Consider the following 14343-nt stretch of genomic DNA (forward strand, 5'->3'; position numbering starts at 1 on the left):
ATAACCTATGATTTTTTCTGTTATAAAATGAAATTATCACTTTTTCACTCCCTTAGGGATGGAATTTCATATTAATATGGGGTATATGTGTTAATCCAGGTTATAAGCTAGCTGTAGGCCAAATTTCATTCAAATCCATTTAGTAGTTTTTACGTGAAAGAGTAACAAACATCCATCCATCGATACTTACAAATTTTCGCGTTTATAATATAAGTAGGATTTGCATCTTAAGTTTTACGGAACACATCCAACCTAAAGTCCAATTCTTCCCACACTTTGGTTAACACGTCCGGAGTAATGGAAGCCGACTCTATTCTGTGTTTCAACTCTGGAAAATCATAATCTAACGGCGGAAATTGGACACGATCTTTTATAAGGATCCAAAGGAAAATAAATCACATGGTGTTATGTCAGATGAACGAGGAGTCCAGCTAAAAATAGCTCTGGTGTCTCGACAATTACAACCAATCCAACGGTCAGGGACTTCAACCTTCAACCACTCTCGTACAAACAGATTCCAATGGAGAGGGCCGGGCCTCCATCCTGTTTCCAAAGAAATTTTACAGGTTCACCCTCTACTAATTGGGGGAATCACGCTCAGGAGTCACCGTTTTTGCGTAGGTGGCGCTGCAAGCATGAAAACAACAAAGCAGTACTCGCGCATGCGAGTAGTACATGAATGTGGCCCAAGCGCTGGAGCTAGAGCGTAGATTGATATTGTCGGCGGCCATTATTGGTGTCATTAATATTCTCAAATTAAATACCTAAAAGACGTCGCATTTTATGCAAGTGCTGTATGCATGTATGATTCAGGTTATAGCTAGTCGGAGAGGTCCGGATTGTTACAAAATGCAATAATATTGTCATGTCTGCTACATAGATGCTACGAAAAATAGAATACGTACTTTAACTACAAAAACTTAAGTTCTTTTTATTTAAGTCCGGCTTCTCAATACAATTGCAAAAGTTCTGTACGTTTGGCGCGTGTTTCTTGTTTCTCGCAGCATGACAAAATATCTGCTAAAGGGTTGCTTAAAACGTTTAATACGCTCAGGAATTGATCATTACAAAATTTTAGGTCTTCGAGTGACGTTTGAGGTTTAATAGTTACTTGAAAATAAATAAGTTGGCTGCCAAGATCTTCTTTTGCTAAAATTAAAGTTATGTTCATGAAGAATGACGTTTAAATATAAATTAAGTTATCATGGCTATGTAACATGAGGTAAAAATGAACTTGATTTAAAGACGTTATGTTTACGCAGCTTAGTATTTCCGCTGATTGCAGCTAGAGGTTGGGTATGAAGCAAACGCTGAGGGCCATATTTCTTCAGCGGGGGCAGACAATAGAAGGCCGACGTCACTCACTTGTAGTCTCGTATTAGGCGGCGTGCAAGTTCTGTGCCGTTCTGGCACACGCAAACCACAAGGCGTGCCCTCGGCACACTCTTCATGCCGATGAATATGTTTCAAAACTGCAGTAGCCCGGCGCTCACGCATCTTCGTTACACGTGACCGCACCGGCTCGGCGCCCCGAGACGACTTCACCTCCTAGCGGCGCGAGTCCACACGCTCACAGCTGGCGCGTTCTGACGTCACTCTCTGTTACTACCCCGCCTCTAGCGGCAATCAGCGGAACTAGCGAACTGCGTGAACATAACGTCTTTAAAGCAAGTTCATTTTTACTTAACGTTACAACGCCATAATATCATAATTTATATTTCAGTAATAACCTTTAAAATATAATAAAAATACATAATATATTTAAAATATACCGTCGCCATTAATAAGCTGCTGAAATTTTACTAACTAAAAAAAATATAAATGCTACGACTTCAATTTATTTATAAAAAAATTCATTTCTGAAAAATTTGTTAAAATTGCATTAAAATAATAACATAATGTTCTTTTAAAGCGAGAAAGCGTTAAAGTCTAGAGCGCATTGGTGGCCGGGATCACAGTTCTTTCAACTTCGCAGTGTTGCAAGGAACTTCATGTCAAGTAAAACTTGAACAGGTTTAATTTATACGTAATTTGGATTAATATTATTTGTTACAAAAATATTTGGTTCAATAAAAAAAAAATACGTTTTTAATTCCTGGGCCTTTCCAAGTTTCACTGACTTTCATAATTTTCCACACCCGAGCCGATACCTTTGTTTGTGCGCTGTTGATTTTGTGATCAGTGCCATTGCAACCAGTTTGCTACAGCCTCCGATTACTATAGTGTATCAGACAAGATATTTTTCAGTTGAGGATGTAGTAAAACCTTACTGGTGCTTGACTTTTAAGACGTGACCAGTAATATCTGCGTAATGTTTCTGCGTCTCCAGTTATGGTCAAAAGAACGAAAAATTACAACATGAATGGAAATATATACAAGGATTAAGTTAAATAATTCAATAAAAATAATTATTGAGTGATTATAAATGTATATATGCTTTTATGTAACTTTTGCACTAAATTCCTGTTGACACACCCTGGGCTACTCTGGCACAGTACATAAGTAACAAGGACAACTGCTGGCTTAATAATTTGTGCTTCAGTCCAAATCCTTAGACAATGGTATCAACCAATAAATAGATTAATTGGCTTACTTATGCATATAAAATTTAATTTTAGTCAAGGATAAAAATTACATGCGAAATTATTTAGGATTAATTTGTGGCCTAATGCTCAAATAACGATTTAATTCTTATTAACTCTGGAACCATTATGTTCGGAATCAAGTTCACTCTCACCGGTCTAGCTCAAACAACTATGGGAGCTTAAATAACTACAATGCGTTACTAAGCCAGTGGTTAAATAAGACATGACGCCCAGTTCCTTCTCTTTCGTGGTTAATACTATCGGTTAATATACTGTAAGTGCATTAAATAAAATAATATAAACTGCTGAAACAATAATTCAAATTTACAGTTGACAGGCCCAATAAAAGAAGTAGGTACTTTGCTAAAGTACATTATATTTTTGGCATTGCTATTATTTGGCTTCCAGTATATACTTTTTTGGAGTAGACCGCATAATAATATTTAGATTATGTGTGCTCAGTAGCGGTAATGATAATCGGTCAATGCTGAAGAAAGTCATTGCAATACATTTTTTTTAAAAAATTATTTATTAAAGAAATTCAATTCCATTTCGACAGGTAAGTTTGTTCTCATGGATACAATTAATAACTGTGCATATCATTTGTTTGACTTCGTCGTCATTTTAATCATCGAAAGTGCTGAGATGCTAATAGATCATTGATGGAATGAATGCGAGGAGAAATAGGAAAACCCCGAGAAAACCCACTAGCGTATGGTATCATTCGGAACGTTTTCCAAGTAAAATCAAATTAGTTGAAAACGTTTATGCAACTTATGATCTGAAGTTCTTTCCCAGCTTGGTAGACTCATTTGAAGTTATAACTGACAACTGACTTATTACAAATAATAGAGAACATTTTCAACGCTGAACACTCAGTGTCTGGCTAATGTTGTTTATGGAACATTACAAAATTTACCACAGTTTAAAGAAAATGCAAGTAGCAAATTTAGAACAAAACCTGCCAGGCCTAGCAAGTGTGCAATATGAATATATACAGGTATGATACAGCTGCTACAAATCAGGATCACTGATTGTTAAGTAAGTTGCACATCTGTTATGGTATTAAAAATTCGTTGGTAAAAAAAATAGTTTCGGGATGGAGATGAAAATTGCATTAATTTTTCTAGCCACAAATATTATTGCGAAATAAGGGCGAAACACCAAATTATTTAAGTTAATTTTTTATGATAGAAATATTTTAGACAATAGTTATAAAACTTTGTTAAAGAAAAAATAGTTCATACGTTTAATTTTCATCTTAAACACTTGCTCTATATTTTGCAATAAACTGGTTGTTCATTTCCAAATTAAAAATGAAGGTACTACTCATAGAAATAACTTTAAATAATATATTAGTAAAATATGAATTATAATTAACCCTGCAGCCGAATATGTGAGCAAATTTCAAACTGAACCTTTGAACAAAACCCAAGGTACTATGTCACATTTTCATTTTCTGATTTCGGTGTGGTATGAAGTATGCCACAATCGTACAATCGGACCAGAAACATGAAATTTGTAATTGCTTTACTACCTGAAATGATTTTAAAAACCCGATTTTTAATTTAAAGTAAATAATGTTATTTAAACAAAAATACACCATTGAAAATGTTTCATATATAAAATAATATTAAAATAAACAACATATTATGTAACACTTTATGTTCGTTAGATAAGTTCCGTGATCCAAATAACAAGTAGAGTATTATCTCGTAAAACCAGAGGTTGTTTGATTTAGAGACAATGAAAATAGTTTCCTAAAAATATGATTTTGATGATTGTTCTTTGTAACGAGATACTGCTGATTTATAAAACAATTTCTTCTACCTATTTGAAGTTATTACCACAGTTAAAAATACTTAATTCGAATATATATATATATATATATATATATATATATATATATATATATATATATATCGGTTCATACAGCAAAATTACTGTTTTTAATTTTTAATTTTATTTTGGCTGAACGTCTTATCGATATCAAAGTCTCGAACTTAATAACACACAACGATTAATCCCAAGTATATTGGAGGAAAAAATATCATAGCTTATTTTCAGGAACAATTCTGTAATCGTGATGGAATTCCCGGTATTCACTATCAGATCTTCGTTCCATAAATTTGAATGATAATTCGGGGAACTGTATTTAAGTGATGGATAAAACAATTGCAACTACAGTTAGTGATGTTTGAAAGCTATTATGGCTGGTTCTATGACCTTCATGGTCTTCCAAAATTATGACGTAAGAGGAACACGTGAACTGTCCTGGGGACCGGATGGATTTTCTCGGAATCCTTTCTTCCTGCCCACGACAATCTTTCCTCTGGATATTGTAGGGAATCCTCACACGGAGACGTGTTGGTGAACGCTGGCACTGCACGCCGAAAAAGGGCACTGTGATTGGTCGAGGTGGAAGGTAAACGAAGCGATTAGCCTCGATGGCCAAAACACACATAGCTTGCTCGTTAAAGATACTTTCACTTGCTCTTCTTAAATAGGATGTTTTTGATTTACGTTTCATCTCCGGATCAGATATTTCATTGAAACTTTATAAATACTTATGTTTTTGCCAACGAGCGTAATAAACTTTGGCTCTTTTCCTACGCTATGTCGTTACGTACAAATTAGGTCTATATGTTTTATTTTATCAACCAATGAGTAGAAATCAAGTGAAAAATCTTGTTTTAGCGTTTCATAATTTGTATTATTACTATTAAACTTCGTTAATCCAGACTAACTGTGACCAAAGGCTATACGGTCAGTCGAAAATCCGGACGAACAAGGTAATATAGGAAATACGCAATAAAATGTTTTTAAATAAGCAGACTTACCGTTTACTGCAATAAAACTATATTTTATAACAAAACATATCCCTTATTGTATACAAGATATTAAAAAATATAAAATTTACTTTTCGCACAATTTCTTAGTAAAGAATTCTTCAAATTTATTCTGTTTCAAACATGTATAGTGTTTGTTTGAAGTACAGTCGGGTACATTATCATGTGCTCACCGTCTTTATTTGCATAGACATCGAAGACAATGGTCACTTTTATGTGAACATTGAATAAAATGTCTACAAATCTGATCTTGATTATCCGAGGATCCGGATAAACTTAGGCCCGATAAATGAGATTTTACTTTATAACGATCATATTTAAAAAAGTTTGAAATATTTCTGTGGTAGTAAATCCTATAAATTAAAACTGCAAATACATTAAAAATAATAGTAGTATGCAAATGTATGTTCTGAAACTGGCGCCGGAGCGTGGAGCCGGAGCCGGTGTCCGCCATCTTGGATTGTGACGTCACGGCGGCCATTTTTGACTCAAAATTCCTTAAAATTCCTCAAAAATGACTCAAAATTTCCCGTTTTGAAGAAAAAATTTCCCGTTTTCGAGGGAAAAATTCCCGTTTCGAGGGAAAATTAGGATTTCGAAAAACCACAAAAGTCGTTTTGCCTTAAAAACCACGAAATTCCTAAAAATTTCTTAAAACTCCTAAGAGCTAGACGCTTTAAGCCAGTTTTAGGATTATGACGTCAACGTTGCAAATTTCCGTTACGTCCGCCATCTTTAAAATCCGTAATTTCTATGTAAGAATATCGGGAAGAATTTTAAAAATCATTAAAAAATTTAAATAAACGAATTAAATAAAAATCTTATAACCACTGTTGCAGTTATAGTTACGGTCTCCATCTTGGATTATATAAATGTTGCATATTTCGTTACACACGCCATCTTGGTTGAATACCATGTCATTCTTACACTTTATGTTACGACCACCATATTGGATCCTATTAATGTTGCATGTGTCGTTACGGCCGCCATCTTGAAATTTAGACGCCATCTTGGAAATACGTAATTTTTATGTTAGAAAATCGGGAAATTTTTTTAAAATCATTAAAAATTAACCAACCAAATTAATAAATATCTTTAAAACCACCATTGCACTTTTCGTTACGGCCGCCATCTTGAAAATCATCAATTTTAATGCTAGAAATTCGGGAACAATTCCAAAATTCATACAAAAGTTCGCTCATTATGGAAATTATTGATTCCTGACCTTGGTTCGATCCCTGGCCAATACAAAACAACTTTAATTAAAAAAATACCATAAAAGTGACAGGTTCAAAAATAAAACACCTCAAGTTCTTTCACAAACATATTATTTATTACATAATCACTATTTTACTACAGGATCACTTGCGAAAGCCAGCAATCTTATAAACATTTAGCCCTGCATAGGCGTGAAAAGACTAATTCTTAGTTCCAAGCGGTTTATACTAGACAGAGACCAACCAGAACCTTTACAGACATAGTCCTCCTCTTCTGGACAGAGTTTCTGGATACCGTTTTTAACAGTTTGCTTCACATCGTCAGAACTGTATATTACTGCAGCAGATGTCTTGAATGCGCACTTCTTCACTTTGTCATTGATCGGATATGCCTTTCCATATAAACAGTCTAACCACAAGTTATACTTCAAAGGTCCGTTTGTTGCTACGTCATCAGTAAGCTGATTGATTATGTTCTGTCTGATATCGTTAAGAAAATTACAAATGTCTTTCGACTCACTAAAAGTATTTAGATAAAAGTAGTCTTTCAACGTTTCATGAAATGCAGACTGCGCCAAGTAGAAGCCATTATCGTTTACTTGTAATGCCCCGAACACAGTCTTAGATTTAGTTCCATGTTCAGACGTCATAGCAATCGGTTGCTGCGTATCTGTTTTTTTGGTTGTTCGCTTCCGTGTCTCCAATCTAAAGCGAGGAGTCAAAATGTCGGCAGGTAGTTCTGCAGTAGGCGAACGGACTTTGCCTTTACATTTTTTCGTATGATGTCTAAAACTGTCAATTCGAGAAAACCATTTAAGACACTCGTCACAGCGAAACTTAATGCGAGAAGGATTCTTCATGCATTTGCTCCGCTCATGTCTTCGTGCATCATGGATATATGCGAACGACGTATCACAGTAGCTGCAAGGATACCGTGGTGATGAAGACGAGCCTTTCAGACCTGATCCAGATACTGGGGATGCAACAGTAGTAGTACCACTTCCAGGCTTACTCTTATGCACATCGATGAATCATTGTTGCACCAAAACCTTTACTTTCTGCCGCTCTGCAGGGCCTTTGCATGTCTTCATGTGCGTTTTCATCTTTTCTGGCAATCTGCTTATGGCATTTCTCACAAACAATCGTTTAACGATATAGGTTCTTGACACATTCGCTCTTCTCGTGTCGTCGAGCATTGCTGTTGTTTGAGAAAATCTTGTCGCAGTAACAGCACCGATGTTCGTTAGTTGTTGTTGTCAAATCAGCATACATTGAAGTCTCCATCAAGGTCGAATCGTCGTTCATCGAGGTTTCCTGCACAGCCAGCTCTGTAATCAATAAGCTCTCTTCTGCTGGTGGTACCACGACTGATGCAGTCTCCTCCAATGTTGATGTCGTCGTTGCCAACGGGATATGCTCCACCATCGTCGTCGCTGACGTCAAGGTTCCCATAAACGATGGTACAACGTCCATCGAGTTCATCGTTAGAGATGGTAAAGATGCAATCGAGATCGCAAGTACAGGTAATTGTCACGACTTGTGCACAAGATGAAACAGACTAGGTGATCCTTACACCGTAAACGCCAGTAACAAACTGAGCGTCCTGCTATCTAGGACTCGCTTATATACATGCACTGGATGGAATAATACGCTAGTCAAATCAAGAACAATTAACTATAATACTAGAGTCTAAACAACATTAAAAATAGAAGCACCATCAACAAAAAGGCAGCACAATTGGAAGCACCGCCAACAAAAAGGCAGCACAATTGGAAGCACAGACAACGAAAAGGCAGCACATTTGGAAGCACCGACAACGAAAAGGCAGCACATTTGGAAGCACCGACAACGAAAAGGCAGCACATTTGGAAGCACCGACAACGAAAACGCAGCACCGACATCGAAAAGGCAGTACACTTGGAAACACCGTCAACAAAAAGCCAGCTCATTTGGAAGCACCGACAACGTAAAGGCAGCACCACCAACGAAAAGGCAGCACATTTGGAAGCACCGCCAACGAAAAGGCAGCACATTTGGAAGAATCGCCATTGAAAAGGCAGCACCGCCAACGAAAAGGCAGCACATTTGGAAGAACCGACAACTAAAAGGCAGCACCGACATCGAAAAGGCAGCAAATTTGGAAGCACCGACATCGAAAAGGCAGCACATTTGGAAGCACCGACATCGAAAAGGCAGCACACTTGGAAACACCGACAACGAAAAGACAGCACATTTGGAAGCACCGACAACGAAAAAGCAGCACATTTGGAAGCACCGACAACGAAAAGGCAGCACCATCAACGAAAATGCAGCACATTTGTCATTGTAACAATATTCATTGGCTCCAATTTTCATTGGCTCCATTAATATGCTCGCTCCAATATTAATTGGCTCCAATATTCATCGGCTCCAATATTCATGGGCTCCAATATTCATTGGCTCCATCAGTCATTGACACCAACAGTCTTTGGGCTCAAAATATATTTGGCTAGAATTCTTCAAGTCTAAGAGACTATGAGGCCACATGGCTACGAGTCTAAAATGATCTAGCTGGTTACGAGTTATACATGGCTTGCGAGGCTACAGAGCTACAAAGCCTCTAGAAAACGAGTTTACGTGACTGCGAGGATAGAGGTCTACAAGTCTGCATGAGTTCTTGACTACGAAGCTACTCGTCTACAAGGCTCCAATTGCCGCATCTGTCTTCGTCGGAATTTTCTCTTTTGCTCCAACTGCACCACCAGCATTATGTTATAAGATTACAAGGCCGCTTGCTTACGTAGCTTCATGTCTACGAGGAAACTTGGATACGTAGCTTCAATTCTACGAGGTCCTAAGACATCTTGTCTACGCGACTACGAGCCATGAGGTTACGAGACTACGTGACTACGAATCTTCAAGTTTACGAGACTGCGAGGCTACAGAGCTACGAAGCTTCTAGTACACGAGTTTACGTGACTGCGTGGATACAGGAATACAAGTATGCATGAGTTCTTGACTACGAAGCTACTCGTCTACAAGGCTAATTGTCACATCTGTCTTCGATCTGGCCGCCGTGACGTCACAATCCAAGGTGGCGGACACCGGTTCTGGCTCCACGCGCCGGCGCCAGTTTCAGAACATACATTTGCATACTACTAATAATACTAATTAAAATCTTTAAAGTAGCCCAGTAATTCTATCAGTCAGTAGGTAAAAATATTTGATGCCTAGTAATAAAAATTTTACTTTATATACCCTTCGCACACGAAAAAGCGGCCACACCACTCAATTGTGGCATAGTGGTCTTGTAAAAAGTCAAAACTGCCGAGAATAAGAGAGGATAAGCTATTTTGTCTTTGGTAATATAAAATACATATTTGTTTATTGAAATTACTGATATGGTCTCCTTTTTTTTTTTAAAAAAAAAGTGTGTATTTGAATGAACGTAGGTAACGTTGCAAGTTTGAACACGCAACTAGGGAAATATTCTAATTATTTCTCCCAGTAGCCTACTCAGCACTTCAACTAACAACTATCGACCAAACCTGAATCCCCAAGCAAAGTTTCGAGTAAACGTAGTGTTTATTTTGAACTTTTGCATGAACATTTTTATAACTGTCAGTACAAACTTGTAGCTATAATTATTTTTGGGGATCAATTTTTTTATCGATAGCTAAAAGAACCGTAAAAAAAACCTGCATGCTGTTCAATAATGAACCACCCCTCTTCCTAACTCAATAATGCCCCTTTTTTCACGACCCATCACAGTATGTTTCAGCGCAGTTCATGTTGCTGTCTCGCGGTGGCTGAACTTCGTCAGCAAGGCCACACACACACGCCATCGGCATCATCACTGCCCTGAGCGTGTTCTGTCGCGCGGTGGCGTGACTGGCTGCCGTTCGGCGGGTCGCGGGTTCGATCCAGGCCTGCACTGGGAGTGGTCTTCTCCTCTGCGACCCCCACGTATACCATTATCGTTATACTGCTGGCCTGCACGTGAAGAACAAAGATGTTACACGAAATAGAATAAGCCACAGTAACGACCAGCTCGGGAGGTCGCCAGAAGCGCCCAATGAGGAAGGACTACGTAATTTTTCTTTAAGGCATATTTATAAGTCTCTTGATAAACATAGGTATTATAAAACTGCTGCCAGCTCCGATGGACATTAAAAGTTTATTCATATGTTTATAGACATGAAACATTATTGTAAAACGTTTCTTACGCGAAAAGGACATGGAAAAGATACTTGGCCAAAGAGATATAAAGGCAGCACTATGCTATATACGTTGCTGGGATCGTTTCGTTCTCATCTTTGTGCGATGATTCGTCCCACACCCAAAAAAAAATATATATATAACCGGGAGAGATTGATAAACGAAAGAATAATACAGAGTGTGTGCGCATGCACTTGTTTCAGAAAATAGATATAAGTATCCTTTACAGTCAGCTGTGAGTGCCTTGAATTTTATATTTGCTACCATCGCGCTCGCGTTCTTTAACCAGCAGTGTAGAGAGCTCTGTTGAGACAGTCCCTGCATTCCCGCATAAATAGCGCTACCAGTTGTGAATTTCATGTTTCGTTCTAAGATTTGCCTATTCCAAATGGCAGAATGGTTTGAAGAAACATTAACACACACTGTTTTTTGTGTGGTGTATTTCAACAGTGAGTAATATTAATTGTTAATTAACCAATAATTATTGATCAATAATAATTGATATCGAAAACAATTATTTTGAAGTGAGTAATTAATTTAATAATTCATGTTTATTTGGAAAATATTTTTCTCTTTTTCTCTCTGCCGTTTAACACCTTACGATATACTTACGATTCAAGGTTTGAATTGCCAAATAAGTTTCACTTCTATCACGTGTACTTAGTTACACGTATCTTTTTTTATTTTATTTAGAAATTAAGCAGTAAAGTAACGCTGTGATAAATAACAGGATTTGCTTTCCATAGGACGCAGGCTCGAAACCTGGTCCAGCTATCCTGATGTTGGTTTTCTGTGCTTCCTATATTTCTTGAAGCCAATATTGGGATGGTCTTTGTCAAGTGTCCTGTCTCCATATTTTAAAGTTATTAAAAGCTATTTTAACTGTCAATGATTTGAGATGTCGTTTTTTCGACATACACCATTGCTGGTTACACTTTATGTCATAAATTACCTCAGTAATTTATGATAAAGATGAATACGCATGTACACAGAAACAAGCCAAAATCTCCCGATAAAAGAACTAAAAATGTATGTACAACACAGAAAATTACGTGGAAATAATATGTTAGAAAAGGTTATTACAACACACGCGTAGACAGTGCGCTAACAATGGCGTGGCAGTAGTAACAGGAACAGTTAATACAGACAAAAGCCATCTGGAAAACACTGTGACAAACAGATGAACCCAACGATGATACTAAAAAATTAATGTAGACAACACAGTGACAACACACAGAGGCACACAGGTGAACCCATTAATGTAACAAAAACAGATCTCGACACCACAACGAAGACAGCACAGATGAACACAGATTTCCTAAGACAACAGTTGAGAGGTTTGGGGAAATGACATATGTTCCCGTCCTCAGACACAAACAGTACTGATGGACAGTTTTATTTTTGCTTAACGACCCTGAGCATGTGCTCTAATGAGTAACGCCCAGATACACTTTGCAGTTTGTTTTAGAGTACTGATCCATTGGACCTCTACCTCATGCCTCGGGATGGAATATAAACTGTTGCTTCTAATTGGTGGCTTATTGCCTGCTTGAAAGTGACAAACTAGATGTTTTTTAACTCACTAACATACCACCTTTATCACATGGCCAGTCAGTGGAGCAAACCTGTCAATTATCCTATTATTATTTATAATTTTCTTTTTATTTATATTTGATTATTGATTTATTTTATTTTATTTCAGTTTTAATTTTTTTAATGTTCTTTTACAAATTTGGGAACTTATTCCCTGTACTGAACTATTCTCATAGCTATTGAACTTAGGTTACTTACGTCTGGGCCTACCGCCACCTAGGTTATTATTCGCCTAGATGGGGCTTCCCTACTGGATTCTATGGCAGAGTTATAATTCTTAACATGAATACTATAACTGGAAATAAAATGAGAGTTTCCGCCTGCACACAAGCAAAAGCAAATGCACAACCATGACAGAAAAAATAAACCATCTTTAAGGAACTACTGACAATAATAAAAAATCAAACAGCAGAATAAAACTGAAGATACAGACAAAAAACAGGAGTAAATGTCGTTGCCAAAAGGATCTGCCTCATTGTCGACACCATCGTCGCCATCGGGATCTCTGGAACTATCAGCAATGCTGCCATCAGGGTCTGCGATGTTGATAATAAAGTTTCCATCCAGTTTGACGATAATGATGGTAATGATGTCATCGAGTTCTCAATAATTCCCAGATACTGGATTAATATATGAAACCATACAATAACAACAAACTGAAAACAATGAACTAAAACCCAACTCGAAGAAAGAAACCAAGAAGGAAAACAATGGAAAAAACCCAACAAGGCAGCTTATGCGAGAAGAGGAATAGCCATAGTGTCAGTTGAACCAGGAAATGAAGAATCAAACTGCGCATTTAAGTCAGTAACACTACAACGAAGGATGCCTACAAAGGACAAGAAGAAACCACAATGGACGTAACAAGCAACAGCTGTGCAGGACACTAGGGGTACAAACCACATAACACAAACCAAGGACGACTTGGGGGGAAAGAGCCCAAGTATGGGACTGCCTGGAAAAGCCAGTGCCATTGGTTTCACCTTTGAGCACCACGCTAGATTTATTCGCCTGTCAACTACCAAGAAAATAGTGAAAACTCACAAGTTCACGGACAGCTTCCAAAACTTAATTTTTTATTAATAGTTCACGGGTACATTCAAATCCCCCCTTTCACCTGCGTGTCATTAATCGCAGTACGAGCTATTCAACTTACACCACTAACGAGTTATTTCCCTGACTCGTTTCAGCAGTTATCTTCAATAACCGATGAGCGAGTGAGCGAGCGATCTTCCGCACTTGCCGGTCGAGTTACCTTTGGGAATCGTTCGCTCCGCGTTCAGTCCCTGACGATGGCTGTCCTCGCGGCTGGCTCACGAACTAAGTCCGATGCCTAAGTATCAAACTGGTGCTGCTTACCTGATCGTAGTCTAAGTCCGGAATAGTCCCGGACAGCGCACCGACGGGCAGCAAGGCGGCGGGCAGGCCAGTCTGAACGCCGCTTCTTGATGTCAGTGCTTCGGGGGTTACTTGTAGTCCACCCCGTGCACTTGCGGTATTCTCCACCCTTCTCAGAGCTCTACCAACACTGAAAATCCTGCCATCGACCGGATATTAAGTGTAAAATATATGACAGTGTTACAACCATAGCAATTTCAGCAAAACACACACCTAATCCCTACCGCCAAAGATTTAGCAAGAGTGGAAATATCTTCAAATAAAGGGAAAAGTAATGACTATTCAGTTTATATGAAAATAAAAATCTTCTTTTCATCAACAATATTTATTCATATTTTGCTCTTAAACGATCTTAAAAGCACTTGAATTATATTCCAACCAAAAACTACAACACCAATTATTACACCTTCATATTCACCATCCAACTTAATTTCAATACCTGATTTATTTAAAGCCCAACTAAGAGCAAAATAAAATAATACTCTTAAAAATTAAAATATGCCA

This window comes from Bacillus rossius, chromosome 3, assembly GCF_032445375.1.
Source record: "Bacillus rossius redtenbacheri isolate Brsri chromosome 3, Brsri_v3, whole genome shotgun sequence".
In the NCBI taxonomy this organism is placed as follows: domain Eukaryota; kingdom Metazoa; phylum Arthropoda; class Insecta; order Phasmatodea; family Bacillidae; genus Bacillus; species Bacillus rossius.